Genomic DNA, 12865 nt, shown 5'->3' with positions numbered 1-12865 from the left:
GAAAGTGGGCTGGGGTGGGACCACCAGTGACCGAGCGCTGGAAGCCTTTGCCCTGAGAGGTGTAGAGAATTCCTCTTGCCTCTGTGTCACTGGCTTCACCAGTGGAACTATTTCCCAGAGCCACAGAGGCCTTTGGGATTTCTGTAACTTTTCTTGGGAGGGACACAGTCCCATGGAGCCCCCCGCCCCGGACCTTCACGCGGCCGGCCAGAGCACCCTGCGAAAGTGATGCTCTTTCCATTTCTGCATCTCGGTTCTTCGGGGGACTTACATCAGCGCGACGGAAGAAGGCCCGTGTGCTTGGCCCAAGCCAGCCGTGACGTCGGGCACGTCCATCTTAAACCCGTGTTCCCCTCTCTCGGCGGGTCTTTTCTCATGGGACACCCCCTTCCCAAAGTCACTGTCGTACAAAGCGCACTCATTGTGCCGGGAGCCCCGCCGATTTAAAAAAAGAAAAAGAAGAAGAAGCAAAATTGACAGGACGGAAAGAAAAATACTTGAATGGCGTAGAAAAGAAATTTGAAGAGAGTGTCCATGTTGCACAGTTTAAGATATATTTTTATACAGAGCACAATTTCATGTAAATTTTTGTTTCGGTTTTCGTTTTCTGTTGTTTCTTTTTACGTTCTGATTAGGGGGGAATTGAAAGCTGTAGGTAAACTTGAAAAATGTGAATGGTTTATTTGGGGGGGGGGGAGGTTGTGAAGGGGGGATTTCCTTATCTTCCAGATGAGGGCTAGCATTTTGCACTAAAACTATTCTGCGCATTTGAACGATTTGCGGCATATTTCCGGGCGATCTGTGGGCCATGATTGTATCCTTCCCAAACGGGGAGGCAGATTTTTTTTTTTGATTTTTTTTTTATTATTATTATTTTGTTTTTCCACCTTAATCCTTGGGAAAATACGAGAATGTAAAAGTGAGAATGAAGCCCATAATGATCAGGCTTTCCTGAGTGCCTTAGCCTTTTTCGATAACTTGTTTCCCTGGGGGATCAAAGAAAGAGAAAGAAAGATCAGATCGAAAGCAACGCTTCCCCTCCCGTCGTCCCTCAGTTTACAATATTGTTAGACATGTCGCTTAGAGTCTGGGAGCTGCTTTCTGACTGTAATAATACATAATGTGAAATAGAAATCGGATCCCTGTAGACCTAAAATAGAAAAGGAAAAAAAAGGAAAGGAAACGGGAGCAGAAGTATTTATGGTATGTTTGCACCTTTATTCTTAATGCTTGACTGTTAGCAATATTACATGTGTATATTATATAAATATATATAAATATATATATATTAAAAAAAAAGTTATATCAAGCACCTTTTAAAGAAGAAAACAGCTGTAAAACGAAACATGGATGGACTTAAGTGGTTGCTACACATTATGGTATAGGAATAAATCCCTTTCTTCCTCCTCGTCCTTCCTTTCTGGAATGGAAAAACAGCCACCACCTAAAGTTACTCTTCCTTTGTAGATTAGCATGGCTTTTTTTAAAAGCTGTGTGATCTAATCCATGCTCAATGCTGTGCAATTTCAATGGGGGGTGTCCCCCCCCACCTAAACCAAAATCTGGAGCACACCCCCCCCCCAAAAGGAAGAAGATTCCCAAAATCTAATCTTGTTGCAAAGTCAAGGCAATGGGGAGCCATATTCTGGTCACTTCCCTGCTTTGAGATCCCTTAATGAAGACCGCGTGGTCCACAACGCACGCCCGTCCGAGCCAGAATAGGCAACGGTGTGAGATGGTGGCATTTGCAGGCCAAAACATCTGCCCCGTCTTTTACAGCTGCTCAGCCAACTCTCCTCTTTTCGCTCGGACTGAAACGGGCACTCATTCTACCTTTAAATTGTTGAAGGGAACCAGGGCAAATGAGAAGAATGGCCCCAACGCACGGCTACTTCTCCAGCTAAGGAACTTGAAAGCCCTGGCGCTGTAATCGTTGAAGGAACCGCCCATAAATGTCTTGCAAGAACTCAAAAGGACCCATGGATTGCACATAATTCTAAGTGATGGCACAGTTTGTTGAAACCCAGGGAGAGAACCCATGGATTGCTCTTGGGTTGTGAACTCTGGGTTGTTTGTGGCAAGCGACCCACAGTAAACCATAGTGCAGGGTTCATACATAATGACAGCCCATGATTCAACGACAACCCATACTCAAGCCGTATTCTGGGTTGTCATTACGTGAGAACCAGGTTGTTGTGTCTGAACTCATCCCTGCAATAAACCATGGTTTGTTATCCAGCTATAAACCACAAATAGAAGCCATGGTTTGTTGTTGACTTAGGAATTCTGGCTTGCTTGAACCATGGTTTCCATGATGTCTGAACCCAGAACCGTGGCTTATCCCTGGCTTGTCTGTGCTGTTGTCCGCTCTAAATCAGAGGTGCACTCAGCCAGAGCAGCCTGAACATGAAACCATTCTGAAGGTTGACAGAATGGGCCAGAGAGAAACAAACCAGTACGATTTGTTTGCTCATCTGCAAGCCAATTCATGGTGAAAGCAACAAACCATGGCTAACATAAACCATGGCTTAGTGTCACATGTGGATGCATGCCATGTTAAGGACTATTCTTGTCATATCCCCTTGCTTTGGGATCCTTTCATACAGAGGCAGGACACTTCTGATCCTCCAGACATCTCGGCCCACAGTTCTAGCCAGTATGGCTAGTGGTGAGGGATCATGGGAGTTGCAGCTGAAACAAACCAGAGGTATGGAAAACAATCGGTGGTTTGCTTGCCTGCAAGACAATTCATGGCAAAAGCAACAAGCCATGGTTAACACATGGCTTAGCGTTACGTGCAAACACTTCTGTCTCTATCCCTCTCATTTTAATTGTGTGCATCCCGGCTAGAAATGTATCCTTTTCCGTGATGTCGACAGGAGTATTGTAGAGAACAAAACGTAGCTGTCTTCCTGCCTCACGTGGCCACGGGCATTTTCCCCCCTTTCCCGCAACTTTCACTGACGTTCCCATCGCTGAATAAATGACGCTCTCTCTTCGTTCATCTTCTTACCTACAGAACTTTGCTTTAGCTTGGAAAGCGCAAGCCAAGGATTAAGCCCTTTTTGAATGCAATGTTGATTTAAAAAAAAAAAAAACTACCAATGCTCAGCAATGCAAGTTCCCTTCTTTGAACTCCCCTGAGAAGAGCCACAGGATTTTGATCACAGAGGTCTGCAAAGGACCAAATGTTTTCCCCTCAATCCTTTTGTATTTCCATTGGGAAGAGGAACAGCATGAAGGGGAATTTCCTTGTTATCTCCAAAGATGGGTTGGAGATAACAATGGGAGTCTTCTCCCCGCCTCCTCCACAGCCTCCAGGTCAGGGGGCGGAACTCAGTGCGGGGGAGGGGCCCACAGAGGACCCCAATCTTCTGCCAAATAGTCAACCGCCCCTAACCGAGAGACTGTGTGCTCGTTCTGAGCAGTCACCAGTGTAAACGCTCCTCTGCAGCAGCATTTTCAACGTCCGCATAACGCCGTGGGCGCCAACGGCCCATTCACTGGCCATGACAGTTGCAGGATGCCAGCTTCTGGGCACGGAGATTTAGGGCATAAAACCACCACGAAACCCACCTTCCCTGGTCGCCGCAGTCACTGTTTTGCGGGAGCGACTGGGCACACGTGCCCCTGCTCCCAAACTGAGGTGCCCCCCTAGAGTATGCCTTTCTCATAGCCAAAGAAATCCAGTGCTGCAGGTGGGGGAAAGGTGAGAGGAGAGAAGCCAACTCATTGCATTTCTAAAACACTCCATCCAAACTCCTTCATCTGTTCCTATCCATTATTTGCACTTTTGTGACTTTTACGTATGAGCTTCCGGAGCAGGGAGGCAGCCAAAATTTGCAATACTATTTTTAAGAGGCGGGGGGGGGGGGGGAAATCCTCACCGTATGAAGGCTTAGTCGAAGCATAAATGTATAATATTTTTAACTTGAAGCTTTAGGCTAGCAAAGAAAGTGTAGATCCTTGGAATTGCCTGAGAAAAGGCTTAAGAGGAAAAGGTGGTTCTGTTGAGCTTACGTTGAAGGATCCATTTAGTACTGTAACTCATGACTGTTAAATAATAATGATGATGACGATGATGATGATAATAATAATAATAATTCCAGCGCTATAGGGGCGATTTTGCAGTGCCGCGGCATTTTGTTTCAGCCATGCAAATTTACTTCTCCGTTTTGTTATTTACGTGCCATTTCTCATACTAACTCAAGACTGTTACTTTACAGCCATGGCTGTAGCGGATGAATTAGAGGGTGTGTGTGGGGAGGGGACCCCCTTCCTTCCCCACTTCCCCCGAAGTTCAAAGTGTGGTCATAGCTGTTTTCATAGAATGAAAAAGAACGGGTGGGGTGGGGTGGGGTTGAAATATCCATCTAAAAGGAGAATGTGATCATGACTGATAAAAATGCTTTGTAAAATTCACATTTACAAAATAATAAAGTCAATAAAAAATGGGGTCTCAGTTTGTTGCGCCACCTCCCTTTCCCACACAGAACACAACACACACACACACACACACACACTGATGCTTTGACATTTATTTACTGCCAGGCTGCTGCACCAAATGACCAAGCTGCACGGTCTCTGCCCCAAGGGGACTACAGCAGCCTGATCCAACTGGTGCTCTTTCCTAGGTGCCTGGGAATGATGGAGTTGCGACCCAACACATCTCTTGGGTGAGGCTGCTGAGCCCAGACGGAGACGTCTGAATGAAACCTGCAAGACTTATTGTCCTGGGGGAATCGAAGCCCTTTGTTGATCAGGAACCGCGACACCTATCTGCTCACAACGCCCCTATGAGGCAGGCCCTTGTTATTTTGCAAATGGGAACCCCACATCCGAGCAGCAGAGGATTTTCTTCTTCATCTTGCCTTTTTTTTAAAAAAAACACGAAAATAAATCGTCTGCACGTCCACACAACTCGGGAGAATAGTTGGCCTGCTGCTGAAACTGTAGGTCGAATCCATAGAAATCCGAAGTCGTGTGAATCTGTTACGGATTTTGAAATATCCTTTGTCATAATTCTTTTGAAAGTGACGTCTCCAGAGAGTCTCACTGAACGCTGCAAAGCCAAGAGAGCCGTGTGGATGATGGGTTTGCTGCCTCTTACGACAACCAGGGACTCGGGTTGGACTTTAGTGCCTTCTTGTCTCAAAACATAGTTCCGAATGGGCGTTTCCATCACCCTCAGTGATCGGAGAATACAGGCGCGTATATAGTAAAAGTGCCACATAAAGGATAAATGGTCGTCAGGGCTCATGTTTCGCAGCCGATCGCCAGGACCTGTGTTAGCCATCAAACAAAATGGCTGCAGTAACTGTCGGTTTATTGCCTGTTTACCCAACCAAATGGGCCGTTAAAATGCTGCAAAGTTGCATTTCCCTCTAGTTACCCAAAATAAAAATAAAAGAAATTGCCCCCAAACCATATAGCTATTTCATTCCATCCCTGTGCATAGAAGGCGGGAAGTGGTGGCGGTGGCGGTGCGGCCAAACCCTCCATAACGTCGAATGTCTGCATAATAAAACTTATAGCCACCATTTCGGAGCTGATTTATCCTAAATGAGTTGTTATAATCAGAGTTTCCCTTTTCTTGCAGGCATCAGTGTTTTCGAGACGCCGTCGGCCCCCAATGCTCCAATATTTCACACTGATTACTTATCAACACCATTTCCAAAATTAGGTCTTTGGGCAATGCAGCATTGTCATGGCGGGGGGGGGGGCGAAGGGGAGAACAGGCGGGGGGGAAACGTAGGATGATCTGTGGCAGGAATAAAAAGAGAAATGAATGATTTCCTCGTAAAGGCAAGGAGGGGGATTTCTAAACGCAGTGCGAGAGGAACAGAAACGGTTTCGTGGAGCGACAATGTCCTAAAAAGCTGAATTCAAGCCTTGGACTCCAAGCTCCTGCACCAGAGGAAAGTGGAAAGGCAGGGAAAATAAACTGTTTACTTGTTTATTAAAAGTAGGCTGACTTCAAGGTGGAATCAGGGCTGGCACTCAGGGTCGGCATGATGGGGCATCTACTGAGGGCCCAGATCCCAGCAGGGGCCCACTGCCAGAAGCTCCCTGGAGTTGCTCCTCCTCTGCGCCGTCACCACCTGCTTGTCCACCTGCTTCTCGCTTTGGATCAGGTGAGAAGGAGGAGCAGGAGGTGCTACAGCCTCCTGGCTCCCTGCCTGCCCAGCAAGCCAGTGGGAGCAAGGGTGGGGAAACAGCCTTTCCCAACGAGTCCAACCTGTTGGGATCCCCCAACTGTTGGGGTCCTCCGACTGCCCTTGCCTCTCAACCTCTAGGGCCAGTGGCAGGAGCCCCCTTCAAGGTCTCCTCTAGATCCGGGGTTGCCAGGAAGGGGGTGATGGGATACTCGGGGTGGCATTGGCATGTCAAACCTATGGACCCCCTCTCTTTCCGTGTGAGTTTGCTACAAAAGCAGGGTGGTTCTGAGTTACCAGGGCTAGAGGGAGCGTTGCTGGCCAGGGCTTCGTGGAAATGCGCCTGCTTTATGGACAAAAGGTTCAATCCCCGGCGGCATCTCCAGGTAGAGCTGGAAAAACACCTGCCTGAAACCCGTTGCTACCAGTCAGTGTCGGCAACATTGAGCTAGATGGATCCAAGCCCTGGTTCCGTATATAGCCGCTTCCCCGATCCTCCTCCTGTCCCTAGAAACCCATTTGGACACGAAAGACATTTCCTGGCTGGCAGCGGGGCGAGCTGGCCGCATAAGTCTTTGAAACGGCGCAAGCGTTTTCTAGCACAACAATCCGCCTCGGCATGAATATGTATGATGCTGCATTAAAATGTTTGCCGTGAATAAATTAAGCCCAGGCTGATGACTTATGAAGGAGATTGTATTAAACTGCAGCACTGCAAGCCCATATTTCATTTGTTAGCAACGCATCAGCCTCGTCTTTCTTTCTTGGCTTTTTCAATTCCATCTTTTTATAATCTCAGTTTCCTTTCTCTCCATTCCTAATGTTTTGTTTGCTTGTTCCCAAACTCTTGGCTTTGCTTTATGAGATGGTGAGACTAATCCGAGGAATAAGACTTTATTTTTTTATTATTATTATTTTACGTCCTGGAACGTTGTCTCTCCTCTTCACCGTGTCAAATTCTCCAGTTTTGACCCTCTCTGCCTGCACCTCAGTGTTTGATGCCTTGATAACTTTCTTCATCTCGGACAAGGCCTCCATTCCGCTCCTGAGTGATTTCAGCGTACACGTTAATTGTTTTTCTTTTATTTATACACCCAAGTGCTGCTAGGTTTGAGGGGGGGGGCAAGGTATTTTCCAGGAGGGCAACATTTCCCTCACCCAGGGAACATTTCCATCACCTCACATAGCAGGACATCCAGTTGTCCTGCTAGGGCTTTGTTGGCCTTGGAGCAAACGTCTAGGAAAAAATGTGCAGTCCAACAGCAGGGTCATATCAGGAACCCGAGGTCAGCAGCACACGAGATCAGCCCCGGGGGGAAAGCAAGGTTTCAAGGCGGGGGGAGCTGAAATCATGTATAGTTCCAGCAAGCGGCACAGCTGAACGGAGAGCGTATAAAATGGGGCTCCCAGAGTGCCGCCTTGGACTTGGCTGTAGCACATCAGAGGCTTTGGGAAGAAGTCCTCCATGCGAGGAGGGCCCTACACACAAAGAGTCCTTTACTCTCGAGGAGCCTTCCTTTGCAAACCCTTCATGGAGGTCCTTCAAGCTGGCCTCTAGAGATGCCGACGCCCCCAGGGCGGGCTGGGCTAAATGGTCGCTAACTCTCTACCTCAGAGGCACTGTTGCGTTCCCCTTGCAGGGATGGAGTCATGGCAATCTCCTCTGAGGCCCCAGGGCCGTGCTCGTCTTCTGGCATGGGCTGCTCCTCAGTGTTCTGGGTCCCTAGGAGGTTTAGCTCTTCCCCTAACAAGGACTCCTTCAGCAGGGACTGGTCTCTCCCCACCATTTAACCCGGTCCAGTTCCATGTTTTACCTGCAGCAGCTCCTCCTCTTGTTCCACCGCACTGCTAAAAGAAAGCACCCCAACAGGAGCCGGTCAAAACTGCAGCCCCACCGGCCTTCTTTCCAGCCACAAACTTTTTCTTTACTAACTTAAATTAGCGCTGAATCCGTCTGATGCTTGCTTGGCAGTGGGGAAGGGGACACTTATTCTCCCCACCTTTTTTTAACCCCACATGAGAGATCTTAATAGGCTGAAGAAGGAACTACAGTTCCCGTAAATAGTATCGGCTATTAATAATCCATCCATGTTAGCTTCAAGCGAGCATTTATCGTGCCACCTTGAAAGGGTTCAATGAGCACTTTGGAAGGAAATGCCCACCCACCCAGCCACCCCTCACAACCACTGCCATTAAGGATGGGGAAATGTCTCTGTCTTTTCCTGACTACTCAGGAAAACAAGATACAATTTGGTTCGCTTTCTTCAAAGGGGAAATGGTGGGCCAGTCTTTATTTCCCTATACATCACTGAAATGTCATGTTCTACCAAAGATCTATAAAAGCCTTCTCCAACTTAGAACGTATCTATCTATTTTTATCCAGCATTCTATATGTCTACCGACCTAAGGCTTACAATCTAAAAAGACACGGCACGCAAGGAAAAGGGGCTAGAGAGGGAAGAGGGGGGGATTAGTCTTACAACAGTGCTGCTTCTCCACCAGTAGCCAACCAGCTGCCCCAGTAGGAAGTCCATGAGTTCAATAGCACCCTCCTCGTCACGTTCCCCAATGACTGGTATACCGAGGCATACCGCGTCTGACGTTGGAGGTAACCTATAGCCATCCGGGCTAGTAGCCGGAGTGCAGCTGCTGTGAAAAAGGCAAACTCAATGTTAGGCGCAATTAGGAAAAGAATTGCAAATAAAACTGCCAAGATCATCCTGCCCTTATGCAAATCTAGGGTGCCACCACATGGGATACTGTGTACGGTTCTGGTCACCAAACCGAAAAGGAGGAGAAGCAACCAGGATGATCAGGGGTCTGGAAACAAAGCCCCATGAAGACAGACTGAAAGAACTGGGCATGTTTAGCCTGGAGAAGAGAAGACGGAGGGGAGACATGAGAGCACTCTTCAAAGACTTAAAAGGTTGTCACACAGAGGAGGGCCAGGATCTCTTCTCGATCCTCCCAGAGTGCAGGACACGGAATAACGGGCTCAAGTTAAAGGAAGCCAGATTCCGGCTGGACATCAGGAAAAACTTCCTGACTGTTAGAGCAGTACGACAATGGAACCAGTGACCTAGGGAGGTTGTGGGCTCTCCCACCCTAGAGGCCACCTGTCAGGGATGCTTTAGGGTGGATTCCTGCATTGAGCAGGGGGTTGGACTCGATGGCCTTGTAGGTCCCTTCCAACTCTGCTGATCTATGATTCTAAGAAAAGAAAGTTGTAGAGTTGGAAAAGGTGCAGAAAAGGGCAACTCAAATGATCAAGGTGCTGGAGCATCTCCCCTATGAGGGAAGGTTACAGTAGCTGGGATTGTTCAGCTTGGAAGGAAGGTGAGTAAGAGACAGGACACTGGTGTACAAAATTATGTAGGGTATCGAGAATGTGGATAGGGAGACATTTCTCTCCCTCTCTGGTAATATTCGAACCCAGTGGGACGTCCCATGAAACTGATTGGTGGGAGATTCAAGACAGACGAGGAAGGACTTCTTCACACAGCGCAGAGTTCAACTATGGAACTCACTTCCACAAGATGTGGTGACGGCCACCAATTTGGATGGCTTTAAAAGGGGGTTGGATAAATTCCTGGAGGAGGAGGCTATCCATGGAAGGAGAGAAACATCCCCAGTGGCTCCTGGGTTCTTGAGAATGCTTCCAGCACACAGAGGCAAAGGGTTACTCTTTCTGGTATGTTTCTAAATGCTTAAGCTAACAGCCCTCTTTGCAAGTGGGTGAGAGTAACAGGTTCATTTGTGGTAACGAATGACCCCTTGATTTGATTTTGAATGCAACAGCAGTGGAATTTATTTCTCGTGTAATCGACTGTCTGAGATGCTGAGGATGAGGTGGTATTTAACTAAAAAGACAACGTGGATTCCTACCAAATCAGCTGAAATGGGTATATCACTACATTAGGTTTATTGAGAGAGAGAGAGAGAGCAGAGTACTGTTTTTTGTCATTTTTACAGTAGCTTATATCATTTCCCCCTCCCCTGCTCCGCATTTTTCAGCCATGAAAATACAGGAGCCGTGATTCACGCCACGAAGAAACCATCTTGATTCGTTATTAAATTGCTCTTATTAATATAAAGCACTACAGAGACGCTGAATCGCTAAATCAAATACTCAATAGTCATTTCCCCTCTGCTATTGCTCTATAAAAGTGGATTCATTTAAGAGCATCCGATATCAGACGCAGTCTTGTGTGCGCTTCGCGGTTAATATGTTTCCCTTCCAGCCTTTGCTTTTATGGCTTCGTGTCCTGTGTTAGTGCTAAAGGGGGAGAGGTTTTCTCTTCCTTCTTCCAAATAAAACAAGCCACATGACCATCCCTTTTCATTTTCTTATCCAGGGGTCTCCTACCCTGTTGTCATGGGGCTCAGAATTGGGATGTTGGTTGCTGTTTAAATCCTGCAATTTTAATAGATTACACTAGAGCCAGTGTGGTGGTTCGAATGTTAGACCGGGGCTCAGGAGATCTGGGTTCGAATCCCCAGTCAGCCATGGAACTCACTGGGTTGCTTGCAGCCTTAACGGGCTCGCAGTCTAACCTACTTCACAGGATTGTTGTGAGGATAAAATGAAAAGGAGGACGCAACAGTTTACTATTAAATTAAAACAAGCAAATTAGACTTAAAGGTATTTAGTCAATCGAGCTGAGTGACACAAAGGCATTAAAAGGAAATAAAAGTTGTAAAAATGCAAGTTCTTTTACCCTAAGCTGTACCTAGATTTCTTCAGGCTGCTTCTTTCTTCTCCTTCCATGTGCTCTGGTCTTCCTCTCTCTCCCTGGCTGGCTTCCTCCTCTCTTTTAATACCCTCTTCCCCCCCCCAAACAGAAAGTACTGTTTGAGCCTTGAAGAAACGAGACTTTAACTGGAGAAATGAAACTAAACCAGGGGAATGAATCTTAACTAGAGAATGAAACTACTCCTCTAAGCCTGGCTTTATTCCCTTGCCTCTGTAGGCCTCAAACTGAAGAGGACAAAAAGATTTCATTCGAGGTGGTCGACTTGCAGAGAACGGCAAAGCCCCGCTGCTCTTGGAAAGCAACTCAATTATTAATGGCTGGAAATGACTGCATATTAAATCTCGAGACTATTAATTACGCTGGCGACAAGGAGGAGCCCGTCTCCCTGTTGTGCCCCAAATGAATAAATGAGCCCCGTATTTTATACCTAGATGTCAAGGGAGGCAGCACTGGGTCTTTTCCCGTACATGCAAAGGGGCAGAACCAATGCATCGCAGAATAACTCCACCCTTTTCTCCTTAATGGATTTCTTGCGGAAAGAAGAATGAAAAAGTTTTAAAAGGCAGACGAATCAGTTCAGAAACACAGGAGGGTTACAGACGGAAGACTGGCAATAAAAGCTTTAGGTCAGAACAGGCTGGTCACAGTCTCCAAGAGCTTCTCTGAAACGGCGTTCAAAAACCCAGTCACTGAGCCTGAGGAAAGGCATTTCTGCCTTTGAGAATGGAGGGGGAAAGAGCCAAAGGAGGAGAAAGAAGGAGGGGCCAGTGGAAGGGGGTGTGGCTATTTGGGGGCCGGATATGGCCCATGGCCTGAAGTTCAAGACTTCTGGTCCAGAGAACCTCCATTGCGTTTTGCTGTTATTGTCAACCAATGGCAGGATTTCGTCTAGAAAGTTTGGGGACGGTTTGTGACGGGGAGGAGGCAGTGTCACCTGTTCAGGAATCGGCTTCATAATGGGCACACTGGACTTTATTTCCCAACCGACTACTCTCGGAGCTCTTTGAGCCTGTGTTGAAGCTGTCTCTAGAACTGCAAGGCCAGTAAAGTTTGAATGATATTTACGGCTTTAATTTGAAGGAACACAGGTAACGGGCCATGATTTTGCAAGCGTGTGGGTCACGCTTGCAAAAATGCCCGGTTTAGTCCTGCACCAGCGATTTGCACACTTATTTTGGGTGCTAATTGGAATGCATAAATCGTGTCCGGACATGCGGACGCATCAAAGCGCCCCGAGCGACATGCACCGTTCAATATTTCCTTCCTCTTGCCGCTGCTGGCCTATGAGGTCCCTGAGATGGTGCTTCTTCATGTCAAAACCCTCCTTAATCCATCACGGATGCAGCTGAACCTTACAGGATCTGCTCACAGCATGATTTTGGCCTTCAGACAGAGAGAGAGAGAGAGAGAAAATTCTAAAGAGGAAAGTGCAGTTGCCTCCCCATTTCAGGATGGGATTGTGAAATTCTGCGATCATGATTCTTCTGTCTTCAGCACGTTGAAGTGGACCCTAGGTGTGTGCACTTTGGGGTTATTTTGTTTGGAAAACACATGAATTAGTTTTAATTAATTGAAATGTGTCCATGTGCTTGAGCTGGCAGACGTCCCTAACTGGCAGATAGCTTTGCAGTCTGCACAATTTGAAGCCAGGGGAGATTAGGAGGCTACGGGTCAGAGTTATATGCCTTCCCTCTCCCCTTTGATATGGGGCAGTCCCCCTTCCTTGGAAAATGGAGTAGGCAGACCCTTGCTATAGCAGTGCACCATGGCAGGGGCTATGCCTAGGGTACCAGCAGGCACAGCTTCTTCACACTGTGTCCAACTTTGACAGCTGCTGCGTAAATGTGCTTGAACTCTTTGCCATATCAAATTAAAGGCTGTCCTAACTTGGGTCTGTTTGGTGGCAAAGAATTTTGTTTGACCAGTTTGTAGCCTGTGGCTTGGCTCACTTCCTTG

The sequence above is a fragment of the Elgaria multicarinata genome, chromosome 19 (assembly GCF_023053635.1).
Source record: "Elgaria multicarinata webbii isolate HBS135686 ecotype San Diego chromosome 19, rElgMul1.1.pri, whole genome shotgun sequence".
Lineage (NCBI taxonomy): Eukaryota > Metazoa > Chordata > Lepidosauria > Squamata > Anguidae > Elgaria > Elgaria multicarinata.
The sequence above is the reverse complement of the archived record's forward strand: the minus strand, read 5'-3'. Positions refer to the sequence as shown.